The sequence below is a fragment of the Nicotiana attenuata genome, chromosome 7, assembly GCF_001879085.1.
Source record: "Nicotiana attenuata strain UT chromosome 7, NIATTr2, whole genome shotgun sequence".
Classification (NCBI taxonomy): Eukaryota; Viridiplantae; Streptophyta; class Magnoliopsida; order Solanales; family Solanaceae; genus Nicotiana; species Nicotiana attenuata.
This window is the reverse complement of record NC_031995.1, coordinates 22231435-22256546: the sequence shown is the minus strand read 5'-3', so window position 1 is coordinate 22256546 and position 25112 is coordinate 22231435.

Below are 25112 nucleotides of genomic sequence, written 5' to 3'. Positions count from 1 at the left end.
TTAGCTGACCGGCTGGTCAGGGGTGTGCCAGCTTTCCAGTTGCTGGGCATGACCACCAGCCTGCCCTGGCTCCCCCTAATTCCTTTTCATTGCACTTACACTTACTCCTAGTCTCTAAGTTCTGCCCCCATCCTGTGAGCCTTGCCTTGGGACCTTGAGTTCCCTCTGAACTTGGACATTCGAGGGCTGGCCCTTCCACACTGCACTATGCTCTTAACTCTGCAATGATATTTGGGGTGTAAGCATTGCCTGGAATTCTTGAAGTTCCTTGGAACTTTGACATATCCCAAATAAGAGAAAGGCTTTGAAAATCCGATCCTGGAAGTTGGTTTTATTATCCCTTCTGATTCGCTTGGTCTGTAATAAGCTTTGTAAATAACTTTGTAATAACTACTGGGGTATAGTGAAAGGGGATGGGACTAAATGCATGCCAAAGGGGTAGAAATCATGTCTATAAGATATCTACTCTTTAAAATTCTGCATTTTAACATAGAAATCATGCCTATAGGATATTTACCCTTTAAAATTCTGCATCTCACATAGAAATCGTGTTCATAGGATCATTACTTTCAAAATCTGCATTTTCACATAGATACCATGTCTATAGGATATTTACTCTTTAAAATTCTGCATCTCGCCTATAAACCATGTTCATAGGGTTATCACTTTCAAAGCCTGCATTTTTCACATAGATACCATGCCCATAGGTTTTCTACACTTTGTAATAATACCATGGCAATAAATCGATAATGACACTCTGCATATTGTATAGATAATATGCCTATAGGACTTCCTGCACTTTGCATATACATTTGTCATTAGGCAAGCCTGCTTATAGGAGTTAAAATAATTCATTACATATAGATGACCTCCCTATAGGATCTCTGCTCAAAATCAGTTACACCTAGAAAGCATGCCTATAGGAACTATCAACTTAATCAGAATCGCCACTCGTTCCTAAGTTTAAAATCAATGGCAATTTTAACACACGTAGAGCTTAATAGATATCATGCCAATAGGCAATCAGTTATTCCTCCGTCCCTGGATTAATAGATATCATGCCTATAGGCCCTGTTTAACATACAAATAGTTAGATAATTAATCAACTATCAGTTTTCGACAACTACATCTAAGCAGGACTAATTTGGACTCCCTACCTTGGAAATATGTGGTAAATCAATTCTTCCTACGCTAATTTTAATTAATGACCTAAACAGTATGTGTAAGACATGCTAAACAATTCGTTTCTTTAAGTGAGGAGGCCTACTTGAGCCTTTAATTGTTCTTATTTCCCCATTAACTGCTATATGTGTTTTGTTTGTCGCCCTAGAATTTTATCCTTTTAAAACCCCTGAAAAGCCAAGCTCCCTCCCTTTTAGGATTAGTAGTCCTAAACGCCTCTGGGACTGATAGGTGGGACGGGTAATAGCATGCAGTAGGTAACGATACCATTGCGCGCTTAAATACCTTAACGGGGTGGGTAGGGTAGACATGGAGATGATGATCACATGATAACGCTATGCGTACGATTGATTACCGGTGTTGTGTGGATGATCCATGTGCTTTACAAATCTAGGACCCCCTTTCTATTATGTGACTTTGTCTAATATCAGTAAAATTCTGTCTTTTCAACTACCCAAAACCCCTCTTTAATTTTACTGCATTATTCCTTTTTCCCCTAAATTTTTTTCTTTGTTTATTCAATGTCTTGATTAATTTTCTGCATTTAGACCCTCCCTCAAAAAAAAATTGTAGATCATCTAGACCTTGATTCCAACATGCTTGTTACGTATCTATTTGTAACCCTTATGTGTGAAGTTATTTGTATACTTATTAAAGTCACAACATTGCATGGCCGGGAACCACACTAGTGGATCTTGAGGGGTGCTTAACACCTTCCCCTCGAGATAATTTCTAGCCCTTACCCGAACTCTGGTTTTCAAACTCAAAACTCTCAGTATCCTAATGCACTTAATCATTAGGTGGCGACTCTTCAATTCGAAAAACCCAATTCCCACACGGGAATAGAGTTGTCTTCTCAAATGTCGTAAACCCAATTTAGCGAGAGAAAAGGGGGCGTCGACAGCATGGCGACTCTGCTGGGGATTTCTTTGGGCTTTTAAGATTACATGTTATTCGTGACTTTATTGCTTCTTTATTGCTTTTATTTAATGTCTTCATCTCTCTTCTACTTCGAAACTGACTTGACTTTTTTGTTTCTTTTTCTTTCTCTAACGCTTTCATTTACTGTTTTCCTCCAATACCGTTGTAATTTTCGAGCAATTATTGTAATCATTAGGAACGTGAAAATATGTGACAATTTGTTTCTTTTTTTGTAATTGCATCTTCAACATCATATTCCACTCGTGCCAAACAAATACCATAGCAACGCTTGATGAGTTGTTGCGCTCTTCCGATATTATTACCCCCTAAATTTGGCAAAGGCATATTTGCGGTAAAACCAGTCGATCAGTGGTGCAGTCGACAGTTCCGTGCCTTTCCCTCTTGAGTTGTTCGCTCAAGGGTACCTGTCTAGCACCTCATAGAAACCTTATTCTATTTAATTGTTCATGCATCACTGTCAAACCTAGTCGAGTCAGTTATGCTGTCCACATAATGACTCTTTAAGATAGCCTTGTCCAAAGTCCAATGGGTTCCCCTGGAACCCAAACGGAAAACACCATTGTCCTGTGCATTTATTTGGAGAACTAAATGCCATTATGCTAATTATTGATTTAAGTAGTCGAGTCCGGTGGGGCAAGGGACTAATACTTTGTTTTGCAGAAATGAGGCACGAAATCCCCAGATTCGGCATGGTAACCAACATTCACCCAAGGTTGCTAAGTTGGTGGGAGGACCTTCATTCCAGTGACTGGACTCTCGTTCGCAAGTATTTGGGGAATTTACCTTCTCTTTTGGAAATCCAGCCTGACAACAAAATCATAGAGGCTACGACCTTATTTAGGGACAGTGATAGATCAGTGTTTCGCTTCGGGGACCTTGAAATGACCCGTTTCCTCGAAGAAATAGGAGGGTTAGCTGGTGTTCCTTGGGAGACTCCAGGTTTGCTTATGCCAAAAAATCGCAAGGGTAGGGGTTTCCTCAAGATGATGGGACTGAAGAAAAACCTGGGCTTGACGCCAGAATGCTGAGGGAAGAGAAGGAGGACACTTGGCTAGAGCTTTCTTGCTGCTGGGACTGCATGAGCTGGTGAAGCTGTTCGATGGAGCTAAAGATGCCAAGTCTAGGGAAGGTCCTTCTGGGACCAAGTAGTTAGGAGTCTTTCTTTTGCTTTAATGTAATAAGGCCCACAGCCATTAGTGACATTTTATTTCTGCTATTTTGGTGTCGTTTTGGGATTTGTCTTATTTGTTATCAATAAAATGAGGCATTTGGCATTATAAGTTCTCCAAATCAACTTGTCGCTAAGCCTACCTCGGGCACAACGAGGCACCCAAATTAGGACACGATTTATATTCTTGCACTATGTGTTTAAATATTGCAACGTTTTCTTCTCATAATCCTTACTGACTTATCACCTTTTTGTTTTTACTTTTATTTTTATTCCCCTCCCCAAAAGGTTAGTTCGTGCACTCTGGCGTCATCATCCTACTCCACAAGATCCAAGGGCCCTCAACCTCCTCCTCCTCCAAGTCCTATCAAAAACAAGAGCAAAGCAAAAATGGAGGATGTGATCAACATCAGAAAGGAGAACTCAGCTTAAAGGGTAGAGGTTCCTCAGGGTATTCAGGTGTCCAAAGAAAGTGCCGCCCAGCTCAAATAGAAGCTACTGAAATTTCAAGAAGAACTAGACCAAGTCTGGAATTTGGCGAGCTTGTCATTCTCCCTCACTACTCCAGACGTCAACTTTCCCAATGCTCAACATCCCATACCTCCACAGAACATCCCGAAGCCGCAGAAACAACCCGCTACTCATCAAAATTGCAACACATGTCACAACAACACCCCACTCCTCATCCCCGAACCACCAAATGATCATCCCCACCACACCCCCATCTATATGGAAACCACGCTACCATACACTCAACCTATTTCAAGCACACCGGAGTCTAATGACAAAGACTCTCTCATCAAGAACCTGGCCGCAGCACTCAAGAAACTGACTAGCCGAGTCCAGGGTTCTTGAAGGAAACAAAGGTATTGAAGGGCTGAATTATGAGGATCTTTGCATTCAGCCGGACGTCGAACTTCCCGAGGGGTACAAACCTCCTAAGTTTGAAATGTTTGACGGCTCAGGGGATCCTAGAGTCCACTTAAGGACATACAGTGATAAGCTAGTCGGCGTAGGAAGAGATGAAAAGATTCGCATGAAACTCTTCATGAGAAGTTCGAAAGGCGATGCGCTATCTTGGTACATCAGCCAAGATCCTAAGAAGTGGACAAGCTGGGTAGGAATGGCGTCCGATTTCATGGACATGTTCAAATTCAATACAGAAAATGCACTAGATGTCCTCTACATCCAGAATCTGAAAAAGAAACCTACTGAGACATTGCGCGAGTATTCTACTCGATGGAGATCCGAGGCTGCTAAGGTCAGGCCAGCCTTAGAAGAAGAACAGATGAACAGATTTTTCGTCCGAGCTCAGGATCCACAGTATTATGAGAGGCTAATGCTGATAGAGGGACAGAAATTCTCCGACATCATCAAGCTAGGAGAATGGATCGAGGAAGGCAATTAAAGCGGTATGGTCACTAATTTCGAGGCATTACAGGTTGCCAACAAATCCCAATAATCTGGGGGCACGTCGAAGAAAAAGGATGTGAGTGCCGTGATGGTTGCACAAAGAACCAAGTCCCCAGCAAAATACCAAGCCTACCCGGTACCCCCTTTCACATACCAACCTATCCCCAATTACCAAGCACCTCCGCCCTCTTACCAAATTCCATCACCTGCTTACCAATCATCTCCCTCCCCCACATATCAACCTACCTCACCAAGATATTCCCAACCCGCACCCGTCTACGAAGCCTATAATGCTCAGCCTTCTCACTACCAATCACCTCCCGCCCGCCAAAACTTCCCCAGGCCACGCCCTAATTTCGACCGTAGACCTCCCAAGCAATACACCGCCATCGCCGAACCAATCGACCAGCTATATGAAAGACTCAAAGAAGCCGGTTACCTCACCCCAATCCCTGCCATAACTCCAGAAATTCCTTCCCAATGGGTCAATCCAAACAAAACCTGTGCATACCATTCCGGCATGAAAGGGCATACCATTGATGAGTGCCGATCTTTGAAAGACAAAATCCAAGCTCTAATTAACAACAAAATCATCGTGGCGATGGAGTCTACTCCTAATGTTTGCAACAATCCCTTGCCTGATCATAAGGGTGGAGGCATGCATATGATCGAGGTAGAAGATGATTGGGACCCCAAAGGGTCAATTGGATTGATTGCCGAAGGTGACGAGCCCAAGAAACCAACAGTCACACTGAATCCAATCGTAGTCCAGATCCAGCCCTCTGGGGATGCTGAAGTAAACATGTCTGTGCCTCTTGATTTTGAAACACCGTCATCCACAAAGACCGAAGAGCCAATTGAGGTGGAGTTTGGGTCTCCAAAGGCACCTGCACCATTTGAAGTTGCTGTATTACCTCCCAAAACAAGGGTGCCCATTCCTGTAGCAATATCAGCCATAACGACATTCCATACACAGGCCATTCCTTGGGATTACACCGCCGAGGCAAGAAGGAAGGGAAAAACTAGGTCTGGAGAAGCAATTGCAGCACAGGGTATGACCAGAACCGGCAGAATTTATACTCCGGAGCACTTAGTTGAATCAAATGAGCAGGCCTCTGGACGGCCTATTAAAACTGGGCCCGCTGATCTCTGGCGGAAGATACAGGCGAGAAAATACTCAGTTGTTGATCAATTAAATAAAACACCAGCACAGATCTCCATTCTAGCTCTACTGCAGAGCTCCGAGACACATAAGAATGCCCTGATGAAGATAGTGAGCGAGGCATATGTACCCAGTAACATAACTCGAGAAGAGATGGAAAACATGGTCGGGCAGATATTGGAGAGTCATAAGATCACTTTCCACGAGGATGAGTTGCCCCCTGAAGGTTTAGGCCAAAACAAAGCGTTGCACCTCACTGTGTAATGCGAAGAGTATTTCATCACCAGGCCTTTGATTGATGGAGGGTCCAGCCTCAACATTTGTCCATTGGTGACCCTCAGAACATTGGGGAAGAGTCTACATGAAATCAAGGATGGGGCTATCAACGTCAAAGCTTTTGATGGTTCCCAAAGGTCCACTATTGGGGAGATCAGTTTATGTCTGTAAATGGGACCAACTTGGTTCGATGTCGATTTTCAAGTAATAGACATCCCAGCATCATACAACTTATTACTGGGACGACCTTGGATCCACGCCGATGGAGCTGTAGCATCAACCCTACACAAGGCAGTAAAATTCGAGTGGAGTCACCAAGAGGTGATTATTCACGGTGACGGGAGTAACCCCATATACAGTCGCCAAACCATCCCAGCGATTGAAGAAAGAAGGAAGCTAGGAGAGAAACCTACCACCAGATTGAGCGAGTCAACGCCGTGGACAAAGATAAGTGGTGGGATAACAAGATAGAAAGTATACTGAATTGGAGCGGGTATGAACCTGGCAAAGGGCTCGGCAAGAACCTCCAAGGAATCACCAAACCTATCAAACTGAAGAAACATGGCACCAGTTTTGGGTTAGGGTATAGATATACTTGGCAAGAATTCAGGAACTGGTCGCCACCATGGCGCGGCCCTTACTACCCGCTGGAGCACCCAATACCCCGCCTGGAGCAAACTTTCCAGCCAACAAACATCATATATGGGTCAGAGAAAGATGAAACATTGGCAGAAATGAAGAACCTGTTCTTGGAAGATGACAATATGGACTGTCATGTCATTCTCGAGGAGGAAGGCCCTTCCATACAAGTTGTGAGCCGAGGAGCGCGCCTCAACAATTGGTCCATCAGAACCACCAAGGCCCGGAAAGCTTCAGGGTAGCAAGGCTGAACAAAGCACTATGCATTATCTTTTACCTTTTTGCTAGTTGATTTCCCTTCAGTATTATCTTTAAATTTTGAAAAGAGCTCCGATGTTCAAAACGATTTTGGAATTTATCAAAGTTTCTTATATGTCTCGCTCTTATTATTTTTCTCTATCATTTATTTTATTTTACACAGCATTACTATTACTTATCTTGATGAACCAACGAGTGTGACATGCGACGAGGTAACGCAACAAACGAATATAGACTCAGAAGAGGATGAGATACCAGAAGAGATCGTTAAAGAGGTCGAGGACTTTGAGAATAGACCTAAGTCTAACCTGGACGAAACTGAGGTCGTCAACTTGGGAATACAGAGAATGTCAAGGAAACGCGCATCAGCGTTCACTTGTCACCGTCAGAAAAGGAAGAGTACACGGAGTTCTTAATAGAATAAGAGGACATATTTGCCTGGTCGTATGATGATATGACCGGTCTCACTACATCTATTGTAGCTCACAAACTGCCAACATATCCAACATGTCCGCCGGTAAAGCAGAAACTCAGAAAGTTCCAGCCAGATATGAGTTTGAAAATCAAGGAAGAAGTTACCAAACAAGTCAAAGCCAAGGTCCTCAGAGTAGTGGAATATCCAACATGGTTAGCCAACATTGTGTCAGTGCCAAAGAAGGACGGGAAGGTCAGAGTCGGTGTCGACTACCGGGACCTCAACCGGGCCAGTCCGAAAGACGACTTCCCCTTACTGAACATACATATCCTGATCGACAACTGCGCCAAGCACGAGCTGCCGTCATTCGTCGATTGTTTTGCCGGATAGCTGAAATCCGCCTAGCTACTTACTACTCTACAACTCATCAGATATGGATGGATGAAGAAGATGCGAAGAAAACGGCTTTCATCATGCCGTGGGGAATGTATTGTTTCAAGATGATGCCGTTTGGATTGAAGAATGCTGGGGCCACTTATATGAGGGCCATAACTACTATTTTCCATGACATGATACACAAAGAGATCGAGGTGTATGTAGAGGACGTCATCATCAAATCCAAGAGAGCCACTAATCACATGGAAGATCTGAGGAAGTTCTTCAACAGACTGAGAAGGTACAACTTGAAACTGAATCCCGCCAAATGTGCATTCGGGGTTCCCGCCGGAAAACTGCTTGCGTTCATCGTAAGTCGCCGAGGAATAGAACTGGATCCATCAAAGGTTAAAGCCATTGAGGAATTGCTGCCACCAAAGAACAATAAAGAGGTTATGAGTTTCTTGGGGAGACTCAACTATATCAGCCGGTTCATAGCCCAGTCCACTGTCATTTGTGAACCAATCTTTATGATGTTGAAAAAGGACGCCGCCACTAAATAGACTAATGATTGTCAAAAGGCCTTCGATAGAATCAAGGAATACCTGTCAACGCCGCCAGTCCCAGTTCCGCCCGAACCGGGTAGACCGCTATTACTGTACCTTGCAGTACTGGATGGGGCATTCGGCTGTGTTTTGGGACAACATGATGAAACCGGGAGAAAGGAGCAAGCCATCTACTATCTCAGCAAGAAGTTCACCGCGTATGAGGCCCGGTATTCCCTGCTAGAGCGCACGTGTTGTCCTCTGACTTGCGTAGCTCAGAAGTTGAGGCATTATTTCTGTGCCTATACCACTTATCTCACATCAAGGATGGATCCACTAAAGTACATCTTTCAGAAGCCCATGCCCATGGGCAAGCTAGCCAAATGGCAAATCCTGCTGAGTGAATTCGATATTGTCTACGTGACCCCGAAAGCGATAAAAGGACAAGCACTGGCCGATCATCTTGCCGAAAACCCCGTGGGTGGAGAATACAAGCCTCTAAAGACGTATTTTCCTGAGGAGGAGGTCTCTTTCATAGGAGAAGACATTGCAGAATCCTATGATGGCTGGAGAATGTTCTTCGACGGAGCAGCAAACTTTAAAGGAGTTGGCATAGGAGGAGTTCTAGTATCAGAAACAGGTCAGCATTATCCGGTGTCCGCCAAACTCAGGTTCCCGTGCACCAACAACATGGCCGAGTACGAAGCCTGCATCTTGGGGCTCAAGCTGGCCATTGACATGAACGTTCAGGAGTTACTAGTGATCAGGGATTCCGACTTGCTCATACATCAGGTTCGAGAAGAGTGGGCAACCAAGAACTCCAAGATACTCCCATACTTGCATCACGTAAAGGAGTTGAGGAAGAGGTTTACAAAGATAGAATTCCGGCATGTCCCCAGAGTCCAGAATGAGTTCGCCGATGCATTGGCCACTCTATCATCCATGATTCAGCATCCAGATAAGAACTTCATTGATCCTATCCCGGTAAAAATCCAGGATCAACCCGCTTACTGTGCTCATGTCGTGGAAGAAGTGGACGGAAAGCCCTGGTTTCACGACATCAAGGAATTCTTGGCCGAAGGAAAATAGCCAGAGCTTGCAAACGCTACTCAAAAGCACACACTGCGGAGGCTATCCAATCACTTCTTTCACAGCGGAGGAATCCTGTACAGGAGGACTCCCGATTTGGGATTACTAATGTGTGTCGAAGCAAAGGAAGCATCCGGGTTGTTGGAAGAAGTTCATGCAGGGACTTGCGGTTCACATATGAATGGTTTTGTCTTAGCAAAGAAAATACTCCGAGCAGGATATTTTTGGATGACTATGGAAACAGACTGCATCCGGTATGTCCGAAAATGCCATCGCTGTCAGATACACGCAGACATGATAAAGGTGCCTCCTAATGAGCTTAATGCAACATGGTCGTTCGCCGCTTGGGGAATGGATGTCATCGGACCTGTCGAGCCCGCCGCATCAAACGAACACAAGTTCATTCTAGTGGCCATTAATTATTTCACCAAATGGGTTGAAGCAGCATCGTACAAGGCAGTAAAACCAAGAAGGTTGTGGCAGACTTTGTTTGCGACCGTATCATTTGCCGGTTCGGCGTCCCAGAGTCAATCATCACTGATAATGGTTCAAATCTCAACAGTGATCTGATGAGGGCAATGTGTGAGACGTTCAAGATTAAGCACAGGAATTCTACAGCCTACAGACCTCAGATGAATGGAGCTGTAGAAGCAGCCAGTAAGAACATCAAGAAAATACTAAGGAAAATGATAGAAAACACAAGCAGTGGCATGAAAAAGCTATCATTTGCTCTGTTGGGATACCGTACCACAGTCTGCACATCAACTGGGCCAACTCCTTATATGCTGGTTTACGGTACCAAGGCAGTCATCCCAGCCAAAGTAGAGATTCCCTCCCTGAGGATTATACAGGAAGCGGAACTTGAAGATGCAGAATGGGTAAAAAGTCTTTATGAGCAGTTAGCCCTCATAGACGGGAAAAGACTGAACGCAGTTTGTCATGGTCAATTGTATCAGAACAGGATGTCCAGAGCCTTCAAAAAAAGGGTCAGACCGAGACAATTCACACCAGGACAGCTAGTACTGAAGAAAATTTTTCCGCATCAGGATGAAGCCAAAGGAAAGTTCTCTCCTAACTGGCAAGGCCCGTACATGGTTCATCGGGTCCTAACAGGAGGGGCCCTCATACTCGCAAAGATGGATGGAGAAGTCTGGCCAAAGCCAATTAATTCAGATGCAGATAAACGCTATTATGTGTAATCATTATGATTTCTGTATGATATAATTTGAACTACGCCAGACCTGATTCCCATTTAAGAGGGGATACGTAGGCAGCCCTATGGGTTCGGTCACAATTCAATAAAATTTTCATTTTCCCCACTATTGGAAACTGGGGCAGAATTTTGAGGAGGACTCTCAAAATTCCAAAGTTAATCTTCAGCCATTCACCAACGCGCAGCCGTCAGAAGCACCAGCCCAGTAAACTGGGGCAGAATTTTGAGGAGGACCCTCAAAATTCCGGAGCAAAAGAGGTCGCAATATCTTGAACCGCGTCGCAGTCGTCGGTTCATCTAAAAGAAAATCGTTTTTATTGTTATTTATGTGTTTACATCATATTTTTGAAAGTTATGCATGGCTACTATCAAATTGCTTTGTTTAGCAACGCTATCCCCCAATGAAAACAAGAGCCGAGTAGGACGAGCGAGGTCCACGGGAAGACGAACTAACCTTCCCCCTTTACAAAACTCACGATCTTTCTTTGAATGCAGGCACCCCAAAACATAGAACCATCAGATACGGTTACATATTCATATTTTGCAGGAGTACAAGTCTTAGAATCATCGCTCACTTATTAGTGCTGTCCGCACATGACATCCCCAGCAGCCACAACGACGCAATCAACTATCAGCCATCATCTATCAGCTAAGAGCTTTTGTTACTACTCACCTTTATCTGCATTTTGCATAAGGCTACCTTTCTTCATTCCGAGGTTAAGCTCTACCTCCATCTGCATTTTCTGCATAAGGCTACCATTCTGCCTTCCGAGACTAAGCATTGTCTCCATCTGCATTTTGCACTGCATAAGGCTACCTTTCTGCCTTCCGAGACTAAGCACTGTCTCCATCCTGCATTTCCTTGCATTGCATAAGGCTACTTTTCCGCCTTCCGAGACTAAGCGCTGTCTCCATCCTACATTTCCTTGCATTTCATAAGGCTACTTTTCTGCCTTCCGAGACTAAGCACTGTCTCCATCCTGCATTTCCTTGAATTGAATAAGGCTACTTTTCTACCTTCCGAGACTAAGCACTGTCTCCATCCTGCATGGCTGAAATATCGCCACCTCTTATTTGCATCGGCTGAAATACCGCCAGCTTTATTTAAATCATGCTGGCTGAAACATCACCCATTTTGTTTAAATCCCTCATATCGGCTGAAAGACCGCCAATTGCATTCAAATCTTTGCATTGGCTGAAAAATCGCCAACTTTATTTAATTCTCTGTATCGGCAGAAAAACTGCCAGCTTTGTTTAAATTTCTGTCAGCTGAAATATCGCCATTTGTATTTATACTTCGTATCGACTGAAATATCGCCATTTATACTTATGCTTTGCGTCGGCTGAAATATCTTCATTTAAATTTATGCTTTACATCGGCTGAAATACCGCCAAATCCTGCATTTCATGGGCTGAAATACCGCCAAACTGTCCAAGGGCATCATTGTTCGGAGCACCATTTCCATAGCCCGAGAACGCCATGTCATGGCCTGAGGACCCCGCTTTATATTTTGCATATCATTATTCAAAGGCATAATGGTTCGGAGGCACCATCATCATAGCCCGAGAACGTCATTTCATAGCCTACGAATCCTTTATTATATGCTTCATGGCCCAGGACGTCATGGTCTGAGGACGTCATCCTAACCGTCCAAAGACAGCATTCATGGTCCAAACGGGAACTTGCATCACGTTTATATTCTGCACGATATGTTTGTATTACTCATTCGCAGGTATATCAGCTGGAAACGACCGTCATAGCAGGAGCAATCCCGCTCCGGTTCCCGCAGCCCATCAGTCCCTGACCATCCTTCCCAACCTAAATATTGCGTCCGTCTTTTTCAAAACCGCCATCGGCATATTCCGTCGATGTACCCTGAACTACATATGACCTGATTCCTGTAAGACTAGGGATCTGTAGGCAGCTCAGAAACCAGAGCTCGGTCAAAACCTTTGCAAGTCGTTTCTCTCGGTCAAAATTGGTCATCATATCTTTACCCGACAACTCTTTCATCCTTCCCGGGTAAAGAGGGGCAGCTGTTGATACCCAATTTTTCCCCTATCTATTTTTATACTCAAAATATTCTCAAAATAGCATGTACATGCATATATAAGTATGCCCAAGAATTTTTGACATTTTTCTAATTTTAAAGCTTTTAAAAATCATTTTATTATTTTGGTTTAACAGTACAAAACCCAATAATTATTCCCAAAACTATCATTTTGGTGAGTAATTTATTTCCATCCTCCTATTTACATCACAATATAATTACGGTAATTTTTTGCATATTTTGTTTATAAATCTATTTGATATTTTAAGCTAAAATTGCATAAAATTGCAATTATAGCCTATATTGCCATTAATAGCATCTTACAATTATAAAATTACTCCCAGTATTTTTAAATTAACATTTATATATTATTAATTAATTCAGTGCTTTTAATTTATTTTTAAAAATCGTTTTAACTATTTTAATCAAATTAAAAGGGGAGAAATTGGCTATTTAATACATAGCCCATTGCGTTTCAATTATAGCCATATTAAACCCCCAATTTAAACTCAATTTTACCGGCCCAAATCCTAAAATCGACCCAACCCTGACCCAATTCATAATACCCGACCGGATCCCTCCTTTAATCACAGCCGTTGATCTAAAAGATCAACGGCTCAAATTAAACCTTTCCTTTTTAATTCACCGACTACCCCCAACCCTAATTCATTTCCACCCTTCAGCCGCCCTTGAATCCCCAAATTCTCTCAAGGTTCTTCGGAACCCTAGCCTCCCCCTACCTTGTTCCACTGTGTTTTCACCGGAGTCCATGGCTTCTCAGGCCATGGACAGCCTATACTCACCTCCTAGGGTTCCTACATGCCTGTTGCTCGAAGGTTCGAGGCCAGACCTTGAGGGTCTTCACTCAGACCTTCACCGATTCGAGGATTCCGGCCATCTCCGGCCTTGCTCCGGTGGCTCTTGGTCTTCTAAGCCTGATTTTGACCTTATCTGACTTAGATCGGACATTTTCTAAGCCTTCCTCATTCTAGGGTTCATCTGAAACCCTAACTATCGGGGTTCTCTCCGATTATTTTTAGACCTGTTATATGTTTGCAATATTGCTTAAGTTTCTTAAACGTTTTCTCCGATTTTCTTTCAAAAAGTTAGTTCTTTTCGATTAGGGTTTCAGGAAAAGGTTCTTGAAAATATTTCTGACTCTTCTTCTTCTTCTTCTTCTTCTTTTCTTGGTGTGAATCGATCCCTGCTATGTTCTTATTTGCTCTTTTCTGACTCGCATGCTTTTTCGTGTGTTCTTATATTTGCTGTATTATGAAGTTTTTCTGTTGTGCTCCGTTCTATCTCCTACTGGTTTCAATATCATGCTCTCACATGCCTATCTTATGTGTCCCTTTACTGTGTTTTCCTACCGAGTTTTAGTCCTTTGTTTGCCATTACCAGACTTTGTTCTTTCTAGATGTGTTTCATCGACTATTTCCTTAAGTTTACACTACCCTTTTATCTCCTGAACTCGTTTAAATTCCAAGCTTTTCTTGAAACTTGTTCCCTGTACTTCAAATTAGTTTCTATGTTCTATTTGCCTTGAACCTGCTATTGTGCTTCTATGTTTTCTCATGAGACTCTGAAAGAGGTCTTTGAGTCCGTTTAAATAGCTTGCCTTCTCATCTCTGTGTCGAATTCGAGTTTAAAAATCCTAAGATTTGGGGGTTTCTTTGGCAAGTTTGATTTTGTGTTTGGACAGGGGTTCTACTGTGAAACCTTGAACTCTCAGACTCACTCTGAGTTTATGAACTGAATTTGAACTTTTTCTACGTTTGTGATTTTGAAACTGTCTTGCTAGTCTTTCGTAATTAACATGAAATCCTTCTTGCTTGACATGTCTATGTGTTTTATATATGAGAGCTTCTCCTTCAAAGGTTTTGCCAATTGTTAATTGATTCTGAATCCCTTTAATGTTGCTTACTTGATTGTTACTGATTTTCCCCTAAATTAAACTTTCTTTTACCACTTTTCTGACTCGGTTCAATCGAACAAGGCTTTCAACTTGGTTCTTTTACTGGCTGTTCTACTGATTCCCTTTCCTTGTTTTTCACAAATCAAGTACCACTAGACTTTTACCTTAAATAGTTTTTATGTATTTACCCTTTATTGTACTGCTTGGGAAAATATTCTGATTGACCCTTTCCTTAATTATCTTTACCCGTTGGAAATCAGAATCCCTTAATTGAAGGGGAATTGATTTTCAAGGCTATTTTCCTTACCTTTTCTTACTTACTTGCTGCACTATAAAAAAGGCCTTCCCTTCTATACTTTCAACAATCCTCATTCACTGATTTTCGAATCACAAACTCTCTTGCACTCTTTACTCTCTTCTGAGATCTTTTGCATTGCTTGCTCGCAATTTGGCTTACCAAAGCTTCTGCTTTTCATTTATTTTTCTAAAACTGGTATGTCCTACTTTTGATTCTTGCATCAACTCCGATGTGTTTATTTACAAGCTTTTATGCCCATGCCTATTTTACTGCTTTGTAGAGTTCAACTTTAAAGTAATACTCATGTCTTGCTATCTGTTGCTGCAATGAATCTCTATCCCCATCCCCCTTTTATGTGCTTGGGCTGTAGTTTAAGACATAGCAATATACAAAGTTATTGTCATGGATTAAAACTGGGTCCTTTGGATCCTAACCTCTTTCAATTTCCCATACCCCCATTCCCTTATGTGTATTGAGTTAAGGTATAGCCTGGCAGCATCCAAGTTGCTGTCCAGGGCTAAACCTGAACTTCAAAAGGTCCTAACTCTCTAATTTTTAAGCTGACCGGCTGGTCAGGGGTGTGCCAGCATTCCAGTTGCTGGGCATGACCACCAGCCTGCCCTGGCTCCCCCTAATTCCCTTTCATTGCACTTACACTTACTCCTAGTCTCTAAGTTCTGCCCCCCTCCTATGAGCCTTGCCTTGGGACCTTGAGTTCCCTCTGAACTTGGACATTCAAGGGCTGGCCCTTCCACAGTGCACTATGTTCTTAACTCTGCAATGATATTTGGGGTGTAAGCATTGCCTGGAATTCTTGAAGTTCCTTGGAACTTTGACACATCCCAAATACGAGAAAGGCTTTGAAAATCTGATCCTAGAAGTTAGTTTATCTCATATTATTAGACTTTGAGTCTGGATTAGGCTGATTAGATGTAGATATAATCATTTATGTAATTTTATTATTCCTTCTGATTCGCTTGGTCTGTAATAAGCTTTGTAAATAACTTTGTAATAACTACTGGGGTATAGTGAAAGGGGATGGAACTGAATGCATGCCAAAGGGGTAGAAATCATGTCTATAAGATATTTACTCTTTAAAATTCTGCATTTTCACATAGAAATCATGTCTATAGGATATTTACCCTTTAAAATTCTGCATCTCACATGGAAATCATGTTCATAGGATCATTACTTTCAAAATCTGCATTTTCACGTAGATACCATGTCTATAGGATATTTACTCTTTAAAATTCTGCATCTCGCCTAGAAACCATGTTCATAGGGTTATCACTTTCAAAGCCTGCATTTTTCACATAGATACCATGCCCACAGGTTTTCTGCACTTTGTAATAATACCATGGCAATAAATCGATAATGAAGCTCTGCATATTGTATAGATAATATGCCTATAGGACTTCCTGCACTTTGCATATACATTTGCCATTAGGCAAGCCTGCTTATAGGAGTTAAAATAATTCATTACATATAGATGACCTGCCTATAGGATCTCTGCTCAATATCAGTTACACCTAGAAAGCATGCCTATAGGAACTATCAACTTAATCAGAAACGCCACTCGTTCCTAAGTTTAAAATCAGTGGCAATTTGTTTAACACTCGTAGAGCTTATAACTAATGACTTTTTGCAATCAGTTATTCCTCCATCCCTGGATTAATAGATATCATGCCTATAGGCCCTGTTTAACATACAAATAGTTAGATAATTAATCAACTGTCAGTTTTCGACAATTATATCTAAGCAGGACTAATTTGGACTCCCTATCAGGGAAATATCTGGTAAATCAGTTCTTCCTACGCTAATTTTAATTAATGACCTAAACAGTATGTGTAAGACATGCTAAACAATTCGTTTCTTTAAGCGAGGAGGCCTACATGAGCCTTTAGTTGTTCTTATTTCCCCATTAACTGCTTTATGTGTTTTGTTTGTCGCCCTAGAATTTTATCCTTTTAAAACCCCTGAAAAGCCAAGCTCCCTCCCTTTTAGGATTAGTAGTCCTAGACGCCTCCGGGACTGATAGGTGGGACGGGTAATAGCATGTAGTAGGTAACGATACCATTTCGCGCTTAAATACCTTAACGGGGTGGGAAGGGTAGACGTGGAGATGATGATCACATGATAACGTTATGCGTACAATTGATTACCGGTGTTGTGTGGATGATCCATGTGTTTTACAAACCTAGGACCCCCTTTCCTTTATGTGACTTTGTCTAATATCAATAAAATTCGGTCTTTTCAACTACCCAAAACCCCTCTTTAATTTTACTGCATTATTCATTTTTCCCCTAAATTTGTTTTCTTTGTTAATTCAATGTCTTGATTAATTTTCTGCATTTAGACCCTCCTCAAACAAATTGTAGATCATCTAGACCTTGATTCCAACATGCTTGTTACGTATCTATTTGTAACCCTTATGTGTGAAGTTATTTGTATACTTATTAAAGTCACAACATAGCATGGCCGGGAACCACACTAGTGGATCTTGAGGGGTGCCTAACACCTTCCCCTCGAGATAATTTGTAGCCCTTACCCGAACTCTGGTTTTCACACTCAAACCTCTCAGTGTCCTAATGCACTTAATCATTAGGTGGCGACTCTTCAATTCCAAAAACCCAATTCCCACACGGGAATAGACTTGTCTTCTCAAATCTCGTAAACCCGATTTCGCAAGAAAAAAGGGGGCGTCGACATTTGGAAGAAGTGGTTGGACAGCCTCCGTAGTGTGTGTGTTTGAATATAGTTTTCCTGTTCTGGGTATTCTCCTGTAAGGCCCCGTGAAAACTTGTGCTCAAAACCTAGTAGCTCGTAGTGCCCAGTTCCGAGTATGTGTTAGGAATGTGTAAAGCTCGCCGCGGTTCGGACCCTTTGTACTGATCTAAGCATTTAAAAATCAAGAATCAAAGTTTTCCAGAAAAGTGCTATTATGCGGTCCAGAATGTGGGTGAAGCAGAATTGATAGGGATAGATCTCATGCATCAAGCTATGGAAAAAGTTAAAGTCATTCAGGAGAGGATGAAAACTGCTCAGAGTCGCCAGAAATCCTATGCGGACGTACGTCAAAGAGAATTGGAATTCCAAGTAGATGATGGGGTGTTCTTGAGGGTATCTCCTAAGGGAGTCATGCGATTTGGGAAGAAAGGGAAGTTGAGTCCTAGATATTCCATGCCATATCGGATCGCTCAAAGAATAGGGCAAGTGGCTTATAGGCTGGAATTTCCCCCTGCAATGTCATTAGTGCACCCGGTGTTCCACGTGTCTATGTTAAAGAAAGTGGTTGGAGATCCATCCACCATCGTGCCAGTCGAGACCATCGGGGTTAATGAAGAGTTGTCGTATGAAGAAGTTCCGGTTGCTATTCTTGATAGGCAAGCCCGTAAATTAAGAAATAAGGAAATTGCTTCAGTTAAAGTATCATGGAGAAATCAACGAGTCGAGGAAGCCACGTGAGAAGCGGAAAATGAAATGAAAGAAAAATATCCCCACCTGTTTGAACAAGTCTAGTAGTGATCGTGTGAACTCCTATCTCTAACCAAACTGATGTTGTGTTCAATTTGGTGCAAAGATACCCCATTTTCCCCTAAATGCTTTACTATTGTAACTCCTCTAGTTGTGCAAGAATTGTATGTGTTGTGATTATTTGAGTCATGTGCAACCCCTTTTTGGTAAATGAAAGTTTTGTCAAAACTCATGTGATAAGTGAATGGTTAATAGTAGTATAGATTGGTAATGATTAATTGAAACGCATATAGTGTATTGAAGTGGTTGAAGTGTATGGGAGTCACTGAAGTGACTAATTTATGTGCAAAAAAAAATGTGACAAGTGATTGAATATATGCAAGTGTTGAGGTAATTAATTGTATACCAGTTGTAGGGATAATAAGAATTGTGTAATGGTGCTTGGAAATATGTTTCGGGGGCTCTCTGGTAGGTAGATAAGTCTAATTACAAAGGAAACTCTGGCAAAATTTTCTAAAAATCTGGGAGTTAGTGAAAAATTGGGAGTATGTGCATAGCATGTTTTCTAAACCAACTGATTTTCAGAATCCTCATTCGAGGACGAATGATTTTAAGTGAGGGAGGATGTACGGCCCCGTGAAAACTCGAAAGCTCGCCGCGGTTCGTACCCTTTGTACTGATCTAAGCATTTAAAAATCAAGAATCAAAGTTTTCCAGAAAAGTGCTATTATGCGGTCCAGAATGCGGTCGCAAATCAAGTATGCGGACCGCATTTCTATCGCAAAGTGAGTCAGTGTGTTAGTCAAATTTGAAGTCGAAATGCGGTCCATTATGCGATCGCATAACTGATATGCAGACCGTATAGTCGTCGCATAATCGTCTTGAGATTTTGTAAAGGGTACTTATGCGGTGCATTATGCGACCGCAGAACTGGTATGCGGACCGCATTTCTGCCGCAAACCCAAATAGAATGTTCAGAGTTTTGGAGCACTTTTGCGGTCCATTTTGCGGACCGCATTTCCTCTTTACGATCGCAAATGCGATCGCATACCTGACTCGGGGCTCCTATTTTTCTAAATTTTAAACCCGACCCCTTCTTCAACAAAACACCCTAACCCCTCATTTTAACATATTTTCTAAACAAACTAGAGAGAGGGAAGAGAGAGTTCTTGAGAGAGAAAGTCCTACCTTCATCAATTTGATTCTTCAAAGTCACCCGGGCCGGAAAATTTCAAGCATTGTCTTCATCTCCGTTATTCCAGTTAAGGTACCCAGCCCTTTTCATTAGTTTTCAGATTTTAACAAAAAGGGGATTCTCATGCATTGATTCTTGAAAATAAAAATTGAAAACATTCATGCACGTTCTCTAATACCTACAATCTAGTAAAAAGAATTTGGTAGGAGTATAGACTTGCTAAAGGAGCGGTTGATGACCTAAATAAGTTCGGATAGTAATTATGAACTTCAATTCTAAGATATATGTGTTAACTTGTGAACTAGATTGACGGTGCTAGGCAGTTGGTGAATTGAAAGTAGGAAATTAAAAGGAGATTCGACTCCAGGTATGTATGGATAACTTTGACTTTTGTAAGGTCACATTGTTTGGTGTACGAGTATTTGGTATGTGATACCTATGTGAACTATTTGTGAATTCTTGTGATTGATATGCCTTGAACGTTATTGGCTAAGCCTCCCGATATAATGGTGTAAGTAAGTGGCAACAAACCAAGTGTGTGTGTGTGAATGTGGTAAAAATTGTGTAACAAATGATGGAAAGAAATCGTGATTGATGCAACTGAAACGACTGTGGTAATATCGTATGGGACTTGTCGTGGGCAATTATCTTTGTGACTTAAATTGTGTGTGGGTTGTTGTATATGATGGAAATGGTATTGATGGTTATGAAAATTCTTTGTGATTTGTTGTTGTTGTCGTGTGAAATGTGATTTGTTGTTGTTTTTGTTGTGTGAAATGTGATTGTTCGGTGGGATCGGGTTGCGCGCCGCAACACGAAGTAATAAGGTGTGGGTTGTGGTGATAAGGGTGGCCGAGGTAATAAGGTTGGAAAAGTGATTGAAATCACTATTGAAATGAACATATGTGAAAGTTGTGAAATCATTGATGTGATGAAATGATGTTGAAAAGGGAAAAGCAGAGATTGTGAAACTTGTTTGACTTTGGTTGTTCTTTACATGTGCATTTGATCGTTGATTCTATTAATGTTTGTTACTTGTGTATTATTTGATTTTACTTGGGGTAAAGTTTGTTCATACATACCAGTACAATTCAAATGTACTGACGTCCCTTTTGTCGGGGGCGCTACATTCGTGTTATGATTGTAGGTGGATCTATAGCAGGTACTCTAGTCCACCAACAGTAGCACTCCTTCACTTCCCAACAGCTGAATTAGTGAGCCCCTTTCCTCTCGGGGCCCTGCGTGGCTCATGCCGCTTTTCTTCCCGGAGTCTCATTTTTGTACTTGTGTAAGGTATAGCTGGAGCCTTGTTACCGGCAAGTATTGTAAAACTCTTTTGTATCCTTAGAGGCTCCGTAGACAGGAAACGTGGGTTATGTACTTATGTATTTTTTATATGGGCAGTATAACTTGTAAATCACGCTAAGTAACCATGTATGTTATGTATAATTCGTAAAAAGGTGTTTTAATTATAAATGGCTATTCCCTTGATTAATGAGAAATGAAAACACGGGGTAGCACGTGGGAGAGGAAAGGCACCCAGGTCCGCTTGACTGGGGCTACCTGGTCGAGTGCCGGTCGCGCCCCTCGGTTTTGGGGCGTGACATCTCCTTTTACCAAATATTCCTTGATGTCGTGGAACCACGGGTTTCCGTCCGTTTCTTCTTCAACATGAGCATAGTAAGCTGGCTGACTATGGATCCTTTCTGGAATGGGATCGATGAAGTTCTTATTTGGATGCTGTATCATGGATGACAAAGTAGCCAGCGCATCTGCAAATTCATTTTGAATTCTAGGCATATGTTTGAATTCTATCTTTGTGAACCTCTTCATCAATTTTTGCACATGATACAAGTACGGTAGTAGCTTGGTGTTTTTCGTAGCCCATTCTCCTTGAACTTGATGTACCAGAAGATCTGAATCACCAATTACCAGCAACTCTTGTATATTCATATCGTTGGCAAAATTGAGCCCCATGATGCAAGCCTCATATTCTGCCATATTGTTGGTGCATGGAAACCTAAGCTTTGCGGATACCGGATAATGTTGACCTGTCTCTGATACCAAAACCGCTCCAATAACCGTGCCTTTGGAATTGGCATCCAACCTCATAGGCTTCAGCAATATCCTCTCCTACGAATGACACTTCTTTATCAGGAAAATACGTTTTAATGTTTCGTATTCTCCTCCTATAGGATTTTCAGCAAGATGGTCTTCGAATGATTGTCCTTTGACTGCCTTCTGAGTTACATAAATGATATCGAACTCACTTAACAATATCAGCCATTTAGTTAACTTCCCGGTAGGCATGGGCTTCTAAAAGATGTACTTAGAGGATCCATTCTTGGTATGAGGTTGGTGGTATAGGCACAGAAGTAATGCCTCAATTTCAAAACACAACAAGTGCGTTCTAGCAGAGACTACCGTGCCTCGTAAGGCGTAAACTTCTTAGTCAAATAACATATGGCTTTCTCCTTTCTTCCTGTCTCGTCATGTTGTCCCAAAACATAGCTGAAAGCCCCATCTAGTACAGACAAATAGAGTAGCAAAGGTCTCCCAGGTTCTGGCGGGACTAGGACTGGTGGCGTGGAAAAGTATTCCTTAATTTTGTTAAAAGCCATTTGACAATCTTCAGTCCAACTGGTTTTAGCATCCTTTCACAACATTTTGAAGATGGGTTCACGTATTACTGTGGACTGTGCTATAAAGCGACTGATGTAGTTGAGACGTCCCAGGAAGCTCATCACGTCCTTTTTGCTCTTCGGTGGTGATAGCCTTGACTTTGGACGGGTCCAACTCGATTCCTCGGCGGCTGACAGTGAATCCCAAGAATTTTCCTGCAAGGACCCCGAATGCACATTTTGCGGGGTTCAGTTTTAAATTGTACCTTCTTAGCTTGTCAAAGAACTTCCTCAAGTCTGCTATGTGATTTGTGGACCTTTTGGATTTGATGATGACGTTGTCAACATACACCTCTATTTCCTTGTGTATCATATCATGGAAGATGGTCTTCATGGCTCTCATGTAGGTAGCTCCAGCATTCTTTAAACCGAATGGCATCATTTTGTAGCAGTACACTCCCCATGGAGTAATGAAGGCTATTTTCTCTACATCTTCTTCGTCGATCCAAATCTGATGATAACCTGCGAAGCAATCTACAAAGGATTGGAGTTCATGTTTGGCGCAATTGTCTATAAGAATGTGTATATTTGGCAGTAGGAAATCGTCTTTGGGACTTACTCTGTTTAAGACCCGATAGTCAACACACACCCTGACTTTCCCATCTTTCATCGGAACCGGCACGATGTTGGCTAATCATGTTGGGTACTCAACTACACTGAGGACTTTGGCTTTCATCTGCTTAGTGACTTCTTCCTTGATTTTTAGACTCATGTTTGGTTTAAACTTTCTGAGTTTCTGCTTTACCGGCGCACACATTGGATTGGTAGGCAACTTGTGAGCCACCATGGAAAAAATATCCTCATATTCTTTCAGGAAACAGGTATATTCATTTTTTTCTGACGGTGATAGGTGAATGCTTATGCGAGTCTCTTTGACGGTTTCGGAATCTCCCAAATTGATTGCCTCGATTTCGTCCAGAATGGACATAGGTTTGTTCTCAAAATTCTCAACTTCTCTGACAACTTCCTCGGGTATTTCATTCTCTTCTACTTAGTCACTATCCTTATATTGCATTATCTCATTACATGTCACAGTCATCGGTTCGTCAGAAAAAGTAATAATAATGCTATAGAAGAAAAATTAAAAAGATAATAATAAATACTAAATAATAATGCATTAATTAAATTTTGAAAATATCCAAAACAGGTACGGCTCGATGACTTGAGCAATTATTTCAAAGAAAATGCGTCTTTAAAACAAAATACTGAAAATATCTTAAATGCCTAGCATGGCTATTAAAACAAGTCAGGCTAATTGCCAAGCTACCTAGGAGCTCAGTGGGCCCGGGATGGTGCGGCAGTCCAATTCTTGAGAACAGCTCCTTTCTCCACGGTCTGAATGGTGAGGCCTTCTTCCTCCTCCTCCTCAACTACCACATTGCAATCCATATTCTCGTCTTCTAGAAACAAATTCCTTAACCCAACCAAAGCTTCCTCCTCTACAGATCCCCGTATTGTGTCGGCCTGATGAAAAGTGTGACTCAGATGTGGCACTGGCTGCTCGACAGGGTAATAAGGACCATGCCATGGTGGCAACCAGTCGTTATATTCTTGCCAGGTGTACGGATATCCCAGCCCAAAAGTAGTGCCGTAATGTTTCAACTGTATCGGTTTGGTGATGCCCTGGAGTTTCTTCCCGAGCCCTTTGCCGGGTTCATAACCAGGCCATGCCAGTATGCTTTCTATTTTGTTACTCCACCACTTGTCTTTCTCAATTGTGTTGACACGCTCAATGCGGTGATAAATTTCTCCACCCAGACTTCTTCTATTCTCGACAACCGGGACAGTTTGACTTGTGTAAATGGGGTTACTTCCATCTCCATGAATGATTACCTCTCGATGGTTCCATTTGAACTTCACGGCCTGGTGTAGCATGGAAGTCACAACCCCAGCAGCATGTATCCAAGGTCGACCCTATACAAGATTGTATTTTAGCAGATATGTCTAGTACTTGGAACTCACCATCGAACCAAGTCGGGCCCATCTGCAGACTAAGGTTAATCTCCCCAATCGTGGCCCTTTGTGACCCATCAAATGCCTTCACGTTCATACTCCCTACTCGTATCTCATGGAAATCTTTGCTCAACCTTTTCAGAGTAGTTAATGGACAAATATTGAGGCTTGAACTCCCATCTATTAAGACTCTGGCAAAGAATTTGTCTTCAAACTGTATTGTGATATGCAGTGCCCTGTTGTGACTTAATCCTTCAGGCGATAATTCATCTTCATGGAAGGTGATCTCGTGACTCTCCAGTACATGCCCTACCATATTGGCCATCTCTCCACTAGTGATATTGTTGGGTACATAAGCTTCATTCAACAACTTCATCAGAGCATGGAATGCATTTCGGACTTAGAAAGTTGCAGATTTTAAGCTGGTATGAACAGGCATGCAGGCTTCGTATTTGCGAAGCTTGGCTCGCAAATGCAAGTTTGCAAATGCGAAGGCTGACTTGCAAATGCGAAACAACCCTTGTCTTCCATTTCCTCGCAAATGCGAGATATTCATTCGCAAATGCGAAACACCCCAATTTGGCCTGTTATCGCAAATGAGATGGTGTGATCGCAATTTCGACCTCGCAAATGCGAGGGTCCCTTCCCAAATGCGAAGTCCTCTTTTAATGTCTGGGGCCACAAATGCGACCTATGTGTTGCAAATGTGAAGTCGCAAATGCGACATTTTTGTTCGCAAATGCGATGGTCCAGATTTCCTGAAGGGTTCGCAATTGCGAACCCCTGTTCGCATTTCCCATATCATAGACCTGAAACATTTATACATAGACGATTTTAAACCCATTTTTCATGTTCTCTCAAACCATAA